Source organism: Copadichromis virginalis, linkage group LG15, assembly GCF_057382275.1.
Source record: "Copadichromis virginalis isolate Kocher_CV1m ecotype Utaka linkage group LG15, C_Virginalis_male_GT1.1, whole genome shotgun sequence".
Lineage (NCBI taxonomy): Eukaryota > Metazoa > Chordata > Actinopteri > Cichliformes > Cichlidae > Copadichromis > Copadichromis virginalis.
In genome coordinates, this window is record NC_140632.1 from 6,721,255 (window position 1) to 6,735,279 (window position 14,025).

Genomic DNA, 14,025 nt, shown 5'->3' on the forward strand with positions numbered 1-14,025 from the left:
TGTGTCTGCTTGCGAGAGCTTTCAGAAGGAGTAACCTGACCCCCCCCAGCTTTGCCCTGTGAGCCTGTACTGCAGAGGCTATAATTAGAGATACAGACAGCAGCTGGTGTTAACATTGGACTGGACTGCTTTAAATGTAGGGCACACAGAGAGGGCACAACACACACAAACACACGTGTTCTTTCTTCTGTAAGATGTATCACAAAAAGTTAGGCCAACACTGTATGTTGAGTCTTTTTGGATCGGGTGGGGGGTCATTCGTAACTGAGGAGGAAAAGTGGGCTATCCACCAACTGGAAGGTTGGTGGTTCAATTATGGACTCTCTAGTCTGCATACTGAAGACAGGACTTTAGCTTAAACTCAGCTTTATTGCCAAAAACTGTAACAGCATAGAGGGAGATCACAGCAAGAGACAGAGGGAAACTAAAGGCTTAAATACACACAAGGTAATCAGGGAAATGGAACACACCAGGGACACAGGTGAACTACATCAGACTAAGGAGACAGGCGAAGCAAAACTGAATAGAACGCACACAGGATGACAGACTATCAAATTAAGACAAGAAATAAACATAGACAGAGACCCAGACTCCAAATATACAAATTTGCCACACAGGGAGGAGTAAACAAACAGACAGGAGACAAGATTCACCAGACAGCCACAGAAACAGGGCACAGAGAGCAGACACGGAGACACGACTGGAGAAGCAGACTGAGTCCAGTGGAAATGACTGACAAATGAGACAAGGACAGACACGTGAACATAGCCTGCCAAAGTAAAGCAGGAAATAACCGAACAAGGAAACAGAAATGCAGACTTGACACCGAGAAAAAGGTAAACAAATACTGAGCTGGAGACCAGACACAGACAGACAGAGAAACCAACACAGAGGCCAAACTGACGCGCAGAGATGAGACCAAGATAGACAAAAGAGAACTAACTAAATCAAACAAGGAATTTAGGACTAGGAATATAAATACAAAAACTCAGGTACTAGGGAAATTGAACACGATACTTGATTCACAAGAGCTTGAAAATCAGTTAGTTTTTAAAACTCCAAGAGTATGAATCCCGAGTCCATAACAAAACTTCAGAGTTCAAACTCTGGGACTAATTTCTACCACTTTACAAACAGCATAGAGGGAGATCACAGCATCATGAAAAAATATTACTCAGTTTATAAAAAAAATTTCCACACAAATTATTCTGCAATCCCAACCCCCCCCCCCCCCCCCCCAAAAAAAAGTTGGGGCGCTGTGTAAATAAAAACAGAATGCAATGATTTACAAATCTAATAAAGTTATGTTTTATTGACAAACGAACATAAAAAACAAATGTTATCAACAAAAAATCACATCTAAATGGAACATTTTACTTTCCATGGGATGGGTGCTAATAAACGCTGGAATAGTAGGGAGGACGAAAAGGAAACAGCCTGAGGAATATTTTGCAACTATAATTATCTTAACTATAAAATGAGCATCTTGGAGAGGCAAAGTTTCTTAGAAGTAAAGTCAGGCAGAGGTTCACCAATCTGCAAAAAAACTGCATCTGCAAATTATGGAAATAAAATTTCTGAACATAAAATTATGAAGACTTTCAGTATCCCATCATGTATAATATATATTATCATCAAAGATTTTGATAATCTAGATAAAAAATAAAAAATCCAAATATTGGAAGTCTCTGATCTTCCACAAACAGACATTGTGCATGGGATCACAAATCCAGGGTAAAGCTCTGTCATGCAAAGAAATGGAACACTGTTCTGTTGTCACATCTGGAAAGGCACCATCAATGCCAAAAGGTATATACAGGTTCTAGAGCAGTATATGCTCCAATCCACTTGATGTCCTTTTCAGGGAAGACCTTGCATATTTCAGCAAGACAATGCTAAACGGCATATTGCATCAATTCCAACAGCAAGTTTAGAAGAGTTCAGCTGTTGAACTAGTCTCCTTGCAGTCCAGACGTTTTATCAACCGAAAACATTTGGAACATTATGACATGAAGAATATGACAAAGACAACCCAGGACTGCTGAGCAGTTAGAATTCTAAAATCCAAAATTCCTCCCCAAGAAATCCAGCAGCTGGTTTTCCTTTTCCTGGAATTGGACTGTTTTTAAAAGCAGAGGGGATGCTGATGTGTGTTGCTGCCATTAAATTCAGAATAATCTGATTTTTTTTTTCTTATAATGGTACACTTTGTCAGTTTAAATATTTTCAATGTTTTCTATGTTCCATTGTGAATAAAATTTGGCTTTATGGGATCATTCTGGGTTTTTTCGCCATTTTCCACAATGACAGAAACACAGTTTGAACTCAGGATAATAAATATTCAAGTATGTATCCTATCAGGTGCAGTTTGGGGGCACTGGTTAGCTGGCCTCTTATAAAGTTATGTTAGTAGTAATAGTAGTAGTAGTGTTACAGCACAAGCTTTGCTACTGCCTCTAGATCTAATTCATTCTCATCCCAAGACACGTCAAGAGACTTTTTAGTCATGTCTTGAGAAGATCATGTTTTGTGTCAGTGCCATTCTGCATCAGTGTTGTGTGTTAAAAATGACCCCTATCTTCAGAATTCAAAAATTAAACGGATCCTTTGTGTGATCATATGTGACAAGCTGAGAGTGACAGACCCATCTCACTGTGGTGTCGATGCACTGACACCGCAGGATACACCACCTTCCGTGTATATGAGGGACCTCAACAGCTTTGACAGGAAGCACAGTACCTGGAAAAAATCTTCCAGCGAATGCGGTTGGTCCGTTATCCTCCACCTGCAAACAGTGATGAAAACAGAGACAGGACTCTTGTGCTCTGCATATCTCAAACTACATTTTCGGGATCATATACCCACACCAAAACCTTTTTTTTTTATTACTTGTTTACTGGTGAGCGTGTTGCAGCTTTAGTCCTGATTTTCCATTATTTCTTTGTGATCTCATTTGATTTTTCTCTCAGCTAGCTGTTTCGAGCACACACAAATGCACACCCGTGAGAGATGTACTGATGAAACCAAACACCCAAAGTAATTCTGATGAAACTAACAGCAATCAACAAGAATGGCGCTCATGTCTGCTCTACAGTACGTTGTGTCTGCCGGCGTCTGGCTTTGTGTGCCAGTCTGACAAAAAATACACAGATACATCTTGTTTTTGTATATTTGCAACTGTGACTCAGCATATTGAAGAGGTATGTGCGGAAAGTCCCCAGTGATGCAGTTGTATAACAATTCCAGTGGGTTTTAAGAGACTAACCATCACACTGACAAATTGAGGTCCTCTGTGACAGTGCATGGAGAGCTTTACTGATCCCTGGGCACTGGCACGAGTTCAGATCCTGGAGAGATATTCAGCCCTCCTGCTTCCTGTTCAGCACCTAGGACAGCGAACAAGGACAAGCTCCCACCTGAGGCCAGAAGACGCAGCTGGATGGGATGTGTCCAACAATCTGGTTCAGTGCCTCAGGTGAACAGTTAGAGCTGAGGTTCATAAATCTCAGTATGGGAGAGTATGAAGGCGTTAGTGTGAACCTTACACAAGTTCTTGGATACCACTACTAGCATGATGCTAAATCTTACTTTTAAGACTTGAATTAAAGCTCAGTGAAAAAGATTACAGTTGATAAAGTTTTGGGGTTTTTTTAATTTCAAGTTAAGTGATGTGGTACACAATGTCAAGAATTAAACAGCATGAAGGTGTACAGGGTGGGCCATTTATGTGGATACACCGTAATAACATGTGAATGGTTGGTGATATTAAAGTCCTGTTTGTGGCACATTAGTACATGTGAGGGGGCAAACTCCTCAAGATGGGTGGTGATCATGGTGGCCATTTAGAAGTCGGCCATCTTGGATACAACTTTTGTTTTTTCAATAGGAAGAGGGCCATGTGACACATCAAACTTATTGGTAATGTCACAAGAAAAACAATGGTGTGCTTGATTTCAGCGTAACTTTATTCTTTCATGAGTTATTTACAAGTTTCTGACCACTTATAAAACACGTTCAATGTGCTGCCCATTGTGTTGGATTGTCAATGCAACCCTCTTCTTCCACTCTTCACATTCTTCATCAGTGGCTCATTCAGCAAGAGCCCACAACGTAGCACAAAATTATATCAAATTAAAGGTTTATTTAAGTTAATTTCAATGGACCAGACTCCATTAAAATTATTTTTTTTCACATTGTAACTTATATCAAAACGTTACATGTAATCAAATTACTTAAAATATACATTTGGGGCTTTTTTGTGTAGTTGCTTTCCCATAATTTAAAACGTATTTTTGAGGACATTTTTAGCTTTTACTGAAGAAGACAGGAAAGCTGAGAAAGAACACAGGGCAGAAGAGACAGAGGCAGATTTAAACTTGGGCCACTGCAACAACTTTATAGAAAACGGGCTGCTTTCTTTGTCATCTTTTATATACAGTCTGTATATGTTGTGCTTGTTAGCTCCTTACAGTGTTACCTAAATTAAACTTGAGGAAAGAATAATATATTTGTAAGGCCAAAAAGAACTAAATGTGTGCAAGACATTGTTGATCCAACATTTTGAGTTTGGATTTTCAAGTTCAGTTTACGATTGAATATTTTCTCTTGAATTCATAGTTTTCCTACCGTTCCTCAGTGTTTCCCATCTAATCCTGTGGTTTCAGTTTCCCTGTGTTAAGTTTGTAGTTGCTGTTTCCACTTCCTGTCTTATTTTAATAGTTTGTATAGCCGCCTGTGCCTTGTTTATAGTTTTACTTCCCTTCCCTTTGTCAACATTGATTTGGTTTACTTATCCTAATGTTACCCAGCTGTCTTGTATTTTCCTTTGCGTTTTTCCTCCCTAAATGTATCCATTCAATCCTTGGTCCCATTTCCTTTGGACCAGTGGTCTCCAACGTTTTTTGCGCCACGGACCGGCCTTTAAGGTGTCGTGGATAAATACAACAAAATAAAACCAGTACCAATAGCAAAAAAGAAGATTTATTCATAACACACGTGACAAGACCCAGGTAAACCGAGTTAACTATAAAAATGATTTTAAAAACATAACTATAAAAACCCTCAAAACCATCAATTTCACACCCGAGCTTCAACTCTCGCGGCCCAGCACCAAACGAGTCACGTACCGGTCCATGGCCCGGGCGTTGGGGATCACTGCTTTGGACTGTTTCAGCTAACATTTATTAAAGGTAGGCTTAAGTTTTTACCTCGCCTGCCTCTGATGAGAGTGCATTCAGGTCCTTATTCCTCCCAGTCTACATCTAAAGCTTTAATTTTCACATTGGAATTAATTAGAAGCTAAATGAGGAACGCCATCAATTCTCTGGAAAAACATGTAATAACCCACAGGTACATGATGGAGTGTTACTTCACGTAATGAGCTGCTAAGTCGTCTTAACATGTCAAATTAAGATGTATATTAGACTGAATAAGATGTGATTTTAAATTACAAATTAATTTGGGGGCTGGATGCTTGCTCGTTCCATGTGCTTCCTTAGTAATACTGCCAGGGGGTACCAGTCACCTATTTTGGATGAGTAGATAGCTGCAGGCCTTTAAGCAGCAGAGGACAGCAAGGACACTGTTATTAAACAGATGTGAAGAACAGACCAGTCATACATCAACCGTATATGTCTGTCTTTCCATGCCTCTCCCTGCTCCTTCATTACTGCCTGACTTTTTCACCTACCCTCTTTCTTTTCTTCCTCTCCTCCCTCTTCTCACTTCTCCTCTCTGCCTTTGTAACTGTATGTCCTCCTTTCACCCTCACCTCTCCCTAGTCCTTTTCTTAGTCTCCTCTTCTCTCCTCCTGTCCCTTTGTTTGTCCAACCTGTTCTAGAGTTACACTTCTTCCATTCCTCATTCTTTCCCCCTCCATCCATCTTCCCTCTCTTTTCACATCCTGCACTTATCTATCTCTCCGTCCCTTGCTGTCTTTGTTTCTCTCACTCTCACCCCCCCCCCCCCCCACACACACACACACACACACACACACACGAACACACAACTCTTCTTATTAAATTAGTAATAATGTCACCATGCTCCCTCCCAGGAGGCCAGTGTTATTGACTTCATTATGCAAATGTAAACCAGCCCAGAGCTATACTACTGATGGGATAAGACATGTACACACACACAAACACACACACGCTGTTTATAGGGCGAGTGTGCTGGCCAGGAAAAATTTCTTGCTGTTTCAGATAATTATGTCAACCAGTGGAGTTGATGTGTGAATTAGCATGAAATCTGCTAAATCCAAAAGGCCTGGGGCTTATGATATCAGTCTTGGAGTGACAATGTGTTAGTATTATACACAAGACTAGACTATGGAATAGAGTAGAATAGAATAGAATAAACATATCGTTAGCTTCATAGCATAATTGCCTAAGTCATTTGACTAAGTCAATGACTTAGGCACTTATGCTATGAAGCTAACGATATGTGATTGTGTAAAAAATTGGCAATGTTCACATAAAACATATTAACTGTAATGCAGGCCAAGTTACCCAACAGGTATCTGAATGGCCCGTGACATGTTGGAGTTATTTTGGCTTTGTGGTTTGGCCAGGCAGCGACCGTCCTCTTATTCGGTCTCTGATCTGTTGAGCACGCAGTTCGTTCTATAGTAGTGGCACTGACTGATAAGAGTTGCCAAACCCTGCTGTGTCTTGATACAAGTTCACAGACCTGGAAACATACTGGAGTGTATACAGAAAACACACAGGCTCACATATGGGCACAAATACACACACACGTTCAGCCACAGTATTGGCAGACTTGGTCGGGACAGATGGAAAGACAGCAGAGAGCAGGGAGGAAGTGGAAATTAAAGTCACAGTGTCAGGATGAACAATTGGAGCTCAGGGACAAGCAATACATGCTGTTAAAGTATTCCACCTCAATTTTAATCAGTGGCACAGTTTTCCTATTTACAATTCTTCATTAATTACAGTTTGAACAAATAAAAATACAGTTTGTTTTTCTAACACCAAAATGTGTCACCATTGTTCGGATAGTACGTGCCGCTTTATACCGCTTCAGCTGATTTACTGAAATGCTTAGGTAGTTGTTTTGACTTCCATTGTTGCTTAATTAAAATTGCCTAAACATCTGTCTTGTTTATTTGATTTGAATCCAATATCCTATTGAGCCTCTCTGGCACTTCTTTGAAATTAAACCTCCACTTAACAAACCTTAAAGCCATAGTTTGTTACTTACCATGTAGCTGCAGCTCATTTGCTCAGCGTAAGCCCAAAGAATTCAAATAAGAGCAACTCATGATCTGAAATAAAGCTTAAATAAAACATTAGAAATCATAGAATTAATAACTGAATTAGCCAATATAAATATTTGTTGATTCGATGATATTTCTTGATAATGAATAGGCAATAAACTTTGTACACAGACTACTGACTTTAGCTTTCTGTCTTTATCTCATCATGACTGGATATTAGATGAAACAAGACAAACTGATAACATACCGCTTTGTTCCGCCTTTCTTTTGTTCATTTATGCATGCTGACAGCCTTGTCCAACTTGCTGCACTTTTTCTCATCATCTTCACCTTTTTGAATTCTCTCCAAGCTAAAGAGTTGTAAAATGTCATAACTGTAGTTGTTATCTAAATATGCACTATTGGCAGACGGTGATGAGTCGTATAGGATTTTTTTAAACCCATTCCTTTAGCAAAAGGAGGAATAAAAAACTCTCTTCACACACAAAAACGTATTACTGGCAAATTGTGCATTAATGATAAAAGTATTGCAGCAAATCTGTTTAATCTCCAGTAATGCATCACATTCTGTAAAATCATCAGTTTGTATTGTAACTGTTCCATGAGGACTGCATATCTCTAAAAAAAAATGTTTTAATGAGCTCAGGAACACAGGTATACACCTTAACTCTCAATATCTACACCAGGATTGAAAATATTAATGCAAAATGAAGGCGCTGTATTAGCAAGACAGCTGGTTTAACTTTGTACATTCAGTCAGCCAAGTGATATCTCAACCATGCTAATCATCAAAGTGCTGACTGAGCCTGCACCTATTCAAGTTGTCTGTTTCATTGAAGCAGACATGGAAATAGTTCCTCTCTCAATCATCAAGGTTTTCACTGCTAATGTGCAAAAGGACTTGTTAACGTTTTAACACCAGTCTAACTCTTCTACATCATGCACGCACATTGGCAGAGGTTGTTACTGAGGAAAAACTTTTCTGTAACACTGATAACTCACAGAGGGCTTGTTTACTTGCAAATTCTAGCTCTGTTTCTACACAGAGCGGAGCGGCAGCTTTCCCAGTTCTCCATCAGTTTCCCGTGAGAGATGGTTTATCTATAATGACCAGAAAAGGCTATGTTTTCTGGAGATGCCCATCAAAAATACTGGGCCCTTAAAGACTCCAGTGCAGTAGGAGCCAAGCTGACACAAACCTGCTTCCAGAGACAATATTCAAATGCAGCCACAAGAACACAGGAATTAAAAGGTTGAATGCAGCAAACAGTTAAGAAGTTTTGTTACAACACTATTTGAAATGATTGAGATCATGTTCATTTTGTAATGTTATAATTAATGTCTACTTTCAGATTTTACTGGTCAAGCACTGCTTGCCTTGCTTGCTCTAACTGAATGACACTGCTTTATAGAATATTTACACTTACTTAGAGCTTACTTCCTCCTATGCTTAGCGGCGCATCGGGCAGCTAACGGTCTCCATCGATGTCAGTCAGCGGTGACTGCTTCAGCTTCTGCCCAGGCGATGGATGGTTTTCAGATCATCCATAAACGTTTGACACCATGTGATCTTTGGTCAGCCTTGCTTTCGCTTGGTAGTGCACAGGAACCATGTAATGGCGATTTTTTGGCCAGGCGATAAGGGGGGTAGACGTAGCCAATGTCGTTGCAGAAAGGGGCTTCCGCTTTGCAGGCCATATTCTACGTCTACCCCCTTATCGCCTGGCCAAGGTTGCTCTTACATAGAATATTTACAGCCGGATACAAAAAACTGTTCTGTTGGTTTTATCATACTGGCTAGCTAACATTAGACCTGTCCAGCTCTAACCTGTTATCCAAATATGGCCTATCCCCACAACTCAACATGTTAATCTACAAACTATTTTTCTCAGGAGACTTTTTGAGTGGTCGTAATAAGGTTTATTATGACTCAGGTGTTACATTAATTGAGTTACTTTTTTCTGTTACTAGATAACACAGAGAAAACGAGAAAGAAAAGTGGTAAATCTATACATCCTTCTTTTAAATTAAGTTTATTAGTAAAACGATAATTTCCGTCCTGTATATTACCACTGTCATTTAGAGCATGTAAGCGCAGAATTCGCAATACTGTGCAAACTCATAGCCTCAAACATACGATAATGTGGTTCTCAGTATATTGTATAAAGGATGAGAAATCCTTTTTTCACCTGTAGTTCAGCCGAAACTGAACTACAGGTGAATAAAGTAAAAAACTGTTTAAAGAGCCAATTCGCTGACCAACTTACTGACCGTTTGTAAAAGGGGCCGATGCCATCTCACAGTTCACTGCCTCAGTTTTGGTTCAACAATGCAGAGCTCTTAGACTGACAAGAATATCTCTTTATTCATCTGTCTGGTTCCACAATTCAAAGGAAAAATGGAAATGACATTTTTACACAAGTTTAAAGCACACAAAGCTTCAATTTCTTCAAAATATTCTGCATTTAAAACAACTGAAACCAGGCAGACTCATCAATTTCAATAAGATTGTACTTCTGATAGAGACTTTGGAGTGACTGTGTTATTTAGCGCCAGATTGTGCCAGAGACTGACTGACTGACTAGCTGTGCTTCCATCTGCCTGTTACTCAGCAGTGTCTGACTAACTGACTGACTGACTTATATAGAGCATCAAATGATATAAAAACAGCTATTAGACACAGCTATTCGCAAAGATTATGCTTTTGATTCCGCCTGTCTGGTCAGAAGGCATTAGAAATGAGGAGCTGCACACCAGACACCTCATGCATTTTTAACCAATCAATATCCTCTGTTCTACATCTCTTTTTCCTTCTCTATTGCTCAATTTTTCTTTGCCTCTCTCTGTCTGCCCTTTGCTTCCTTTACTCGCTGACGTTCATGCTGCTGCTTTATGCTGTGATTATTTTTCTCTCTCTCATCTCGCTCTGTTTGTTCTCTCTCTCCATCACTTGCCACAATATCGCTCTCAAGCCAGCTTCTTGTCTTTTCTTTGCTCTGTCTCATTTGCCTTTTGTTTTTCTTTGCTCCAATCACCACGATCTCTCTGTCTTCATATTCCCATCCAATTTCTTTATTATACATTATTAAAGACGTGATTCATTTTGGAAATTACCTGACCTTGGATTTGACTTATTCAGTAGCCTTTCTTTCTTTCTTTCTTTCTTTCTTTCTTTCTTTCTTTCTTTCTTTCTTTCTTTCTTTCTTTCTTTCTTTCTTGCTTTCTCGCTTGCTTGCTTTCTTCATTATTTAGACAATATTCCTAAACTGGGGAATATTCAAACTGGGTTCTAAGCATGCTTAAAAGAATCTAGGACACAAATCCTACCATGAATCCACATGGTAGGATTTGTAAAGAATTTATTCGTAAATCAGGGTGGAAAATAAGTATTTGGTCAATAACAAAAATACAACTCAATACTTTGTAACATAACCTTTGTTGGCAATAACAGAGGTCAAACGTTTACTATAGGTCTTTACCAGGTTTGCGCACACAGTAGCTGGTATTTTGGCCCATTCCTCCATGCAGATCTTCTCGAGAGCAGTGATGTTTTGGGGCTGTCGCCGAGCAACACGGACTTTCAACTCCCACCACAGATTTTCTATGGGGTTGAGGTCTGGAGACTGGCTAGGCCACTCCAGGACTTTCAAATGCTTCTTACGGAGCCACTCCTTTGTTGCCCGGGCGGTGTGTTTTGGATCATTGTCATGTTGGAAGACCCAGCCTTGTTTCATCTTCAAAGTTCTCACTGATGGAAGGAGGTTTTGGCTCAAAATCTCACGATACATGGCCCCATTCATTCTGTCCTTAACACGGATCAGTCGTCCTGTCCCCTTGGCAGAAAAACAGCCCCATAGCATGATGTTTCCACCCCCATGCTTCACAGTAGGTATGGTGTTCTTGGGATGCAACTCAGTATTCTTCTTCCTCCAAACACGACGAGTTGAGTTGATACCAAAAAGTTCTACTTTGGTTTCATCTGACCACATGACATTCTCCCAATCCTCTGCTGTATCATCCATGTGCTCTCTGGCAAACTTCAGACGGGCCTGGACATGCACTGGCTTCAGCAGCGGAACACGTCTGGCACTGCGGGATTTGATTCCCTGCCGTTGTAGTGTGTTACTGATGGTGACCTTTGTTACTTTGGTCCCAGCTCTCTGCAGGTCATTCACCAGGTCCCCCCGTGTGGTTCTGGGATCTTTGCTCACCGTTCTCATGATCATTTTGACCCCACGGGATGAGATCTTGCGTGGAGCCCCAGATCGAGGGAGATTATCAGTGGTCTTGTATGTCTTCCATTTTCTGATGATTGCTCCCACGGTTGATTTTTTCACACCAAGCTGCTTGCCTATTGTAGATTCACTCTTCCCAGTCTGGTGCAGGTCTGCAATACTTTTCCTGGTGTCCTTCGAAAGCTCTTTGGTCTTGGCCATGGCGGAGTTTGGAGTCTGACTGTTTGAGGCTGTGGACAGGTGTCTTTTATACAGATGATGAGTTCAAACAGGTGCCATTCATACAGGTAACGAGTGGGGGACAGAAAAGCTTCTTACAGAAGACGTTACAGGTCTGTGAGAGCCAGAGATTTTCCTTGTTTGAGGTGACCAAATACTTATTTTCCACCCTGATTTACGAATAGATTCTTTACAAATCCTACCATGTGAATTCATGGATTTTTTTTTCACATTCTGTCTCTCACAGTTGAAGTGTACCTCTGGTGCAAATTACTGACCTCTGTCATCATTTTTTTTTTTTCTAAATGACATCAGAAACAGCAGTATGCGACATTACGTGATGGCAGAGCTTCAGTTCATCCTTTGTCATTTTTTTTTTTTTTTTTTTTTTTTTTTTTTTAATAAATAGGACAGGGGGAATGAATGAGAGAGAGAGGGGGAGAGAAAGAAAGAAAACCAAAGGGGAGAAGAGACGGTGAGAAGGGGGGGGGAAGAGAGACAAAAAAAAAAAAAAACTCCTGGGTCACCTGTATGGAGAAAAAAAACAAACAAACAAACAAAAACAAACAGAGGAGACAGCAAACAACAAAGAGCAACATAATAATAGAGAAAACAAAGCACCATCACAATAAACTAGCTAGTCATAGATATCAGTATTTACTAAGTAATAAACGATATTGTGCAGCACGCAAGATGGACAGCGCACAGTGTGCTTTGAGGCAGCAGCCAAGAAAGCTTTAGTCCGCGTCTGTGAATACCCATGTGTGCATACCTGTGTGGATCAGCATGCTTGCATTCCAAAGGTTTCTCCATGTAATGATCTGCTAGGGAGTGTGGGGGGGCCACAGCCCCGTCCTCCAGGGTATGAAGCAGGTATGGAGGAGATCAAAACTCCAGACATCCAGAGGCCCCCAGAACACAAGAGACCAAGGAAGACCAACAGAGGGGCAGCCGCGCCACTGTCCCAGTAAGAGCTGAGGAGAGTCCCAGATGAGAGCTCGCCCAGCAGCCGCGGAGCAGAAGTCAGGGGGAGTTGCAGTGACGCGCCCGTGAGCTCCGCCGGCCCCCAGCTGCGCCTGAGTGACCGAGCCCTAGGCCGAGAGGCCGGGGGCACCCCACCTCCAAAGGGGCCCGAGCGAGCCCCAGGCCCCAGGCCCCGACAAGCGGCCGCCAAGGAGTGAGCCGGTGTGTACCCGGACGCCCACCCCCAGACACAAAGAACCACCAACACACCGACACCTGAGGGAGTCCGCCACCGGCAGGGGAAGTGGTGGTGGGGGGAGATAGGCCTCCAAACCTTGGAGGGCCTGAGGTGTCCCCAGAGAGGTGGCGTCTGATACCCAACCTGACATATAGACACAGACATACAGGCACACACAGACACAAACATCCATTCCCCCCCTCATGCTCTCATATGCACTCACTCCACACTCAACCAACGTGGAGACAGACATAAAGAGACGCTGTACACACAATCACACTCCCCAAGCGTACTCTACAAACCGGGTCTAGGTACCCTTGCCCCTGGAGGGGGGAATTGCACCCAGACCCAGGTGGTGTTACCCTTTTCCCTGCGGTGGGGAGAGGCAGACCACCCCGACTCCGCAGCAGCAGGGAGGCCCCACACCCCAGACCGCAGTCGGACGGCCAACTCCTCCTACTAGCCCTCCCTCTGTCATCATTTTAAGTGGGGGAACTTGCACAATCGGTGGCTGACTAAATACTTTTTTGCCCCACTGTAACTCCTAATGCTCCTGTTTCCTCTGGGACAACTTTGGACTTTACATTCCACATCTGCTCTGTTTTCTTCTGCTCCTTCCTTCTCATGTTACTGTCCACCAGGACTGTATAGAAACCCATCAGATGCTTTATTAGTACACCTTGCAAGTCCTGGGTTGAACCCTCCTTTTTTTGCCTTCAAACTCTGTTAATTCATTCTTAATGAGGCACAAACTCAGAAAGGTGTTGGACATTTAGAATCATGTCATTCATCCATGATGTGAATCTCACATTCCACCAAATCCTAAAGGTGCTCTACTGAATTGAGATCTGATGACTGTGGAAGCCATTTCACTACAGTGACCTCACTGTCATGTCAAGAAATCAGCTTGAAATTATTATACTTTAACATGGGGCATGGCTTTTTACATGTGCTTACAAGTACGATGCTCAGTTGTTTCTAAGGGGCCCAAACTGTTCCCCAATACCATTACCCAACCACTAGCCTGAACTGATGACATAAGGTCCATGTTTTCACATTGTTCATGCTAAATCGTGACTCTACTATCCAAATGTTCCAGCAGAAAGACTCATCAGACCAAGCAATCTTCTGTTGTT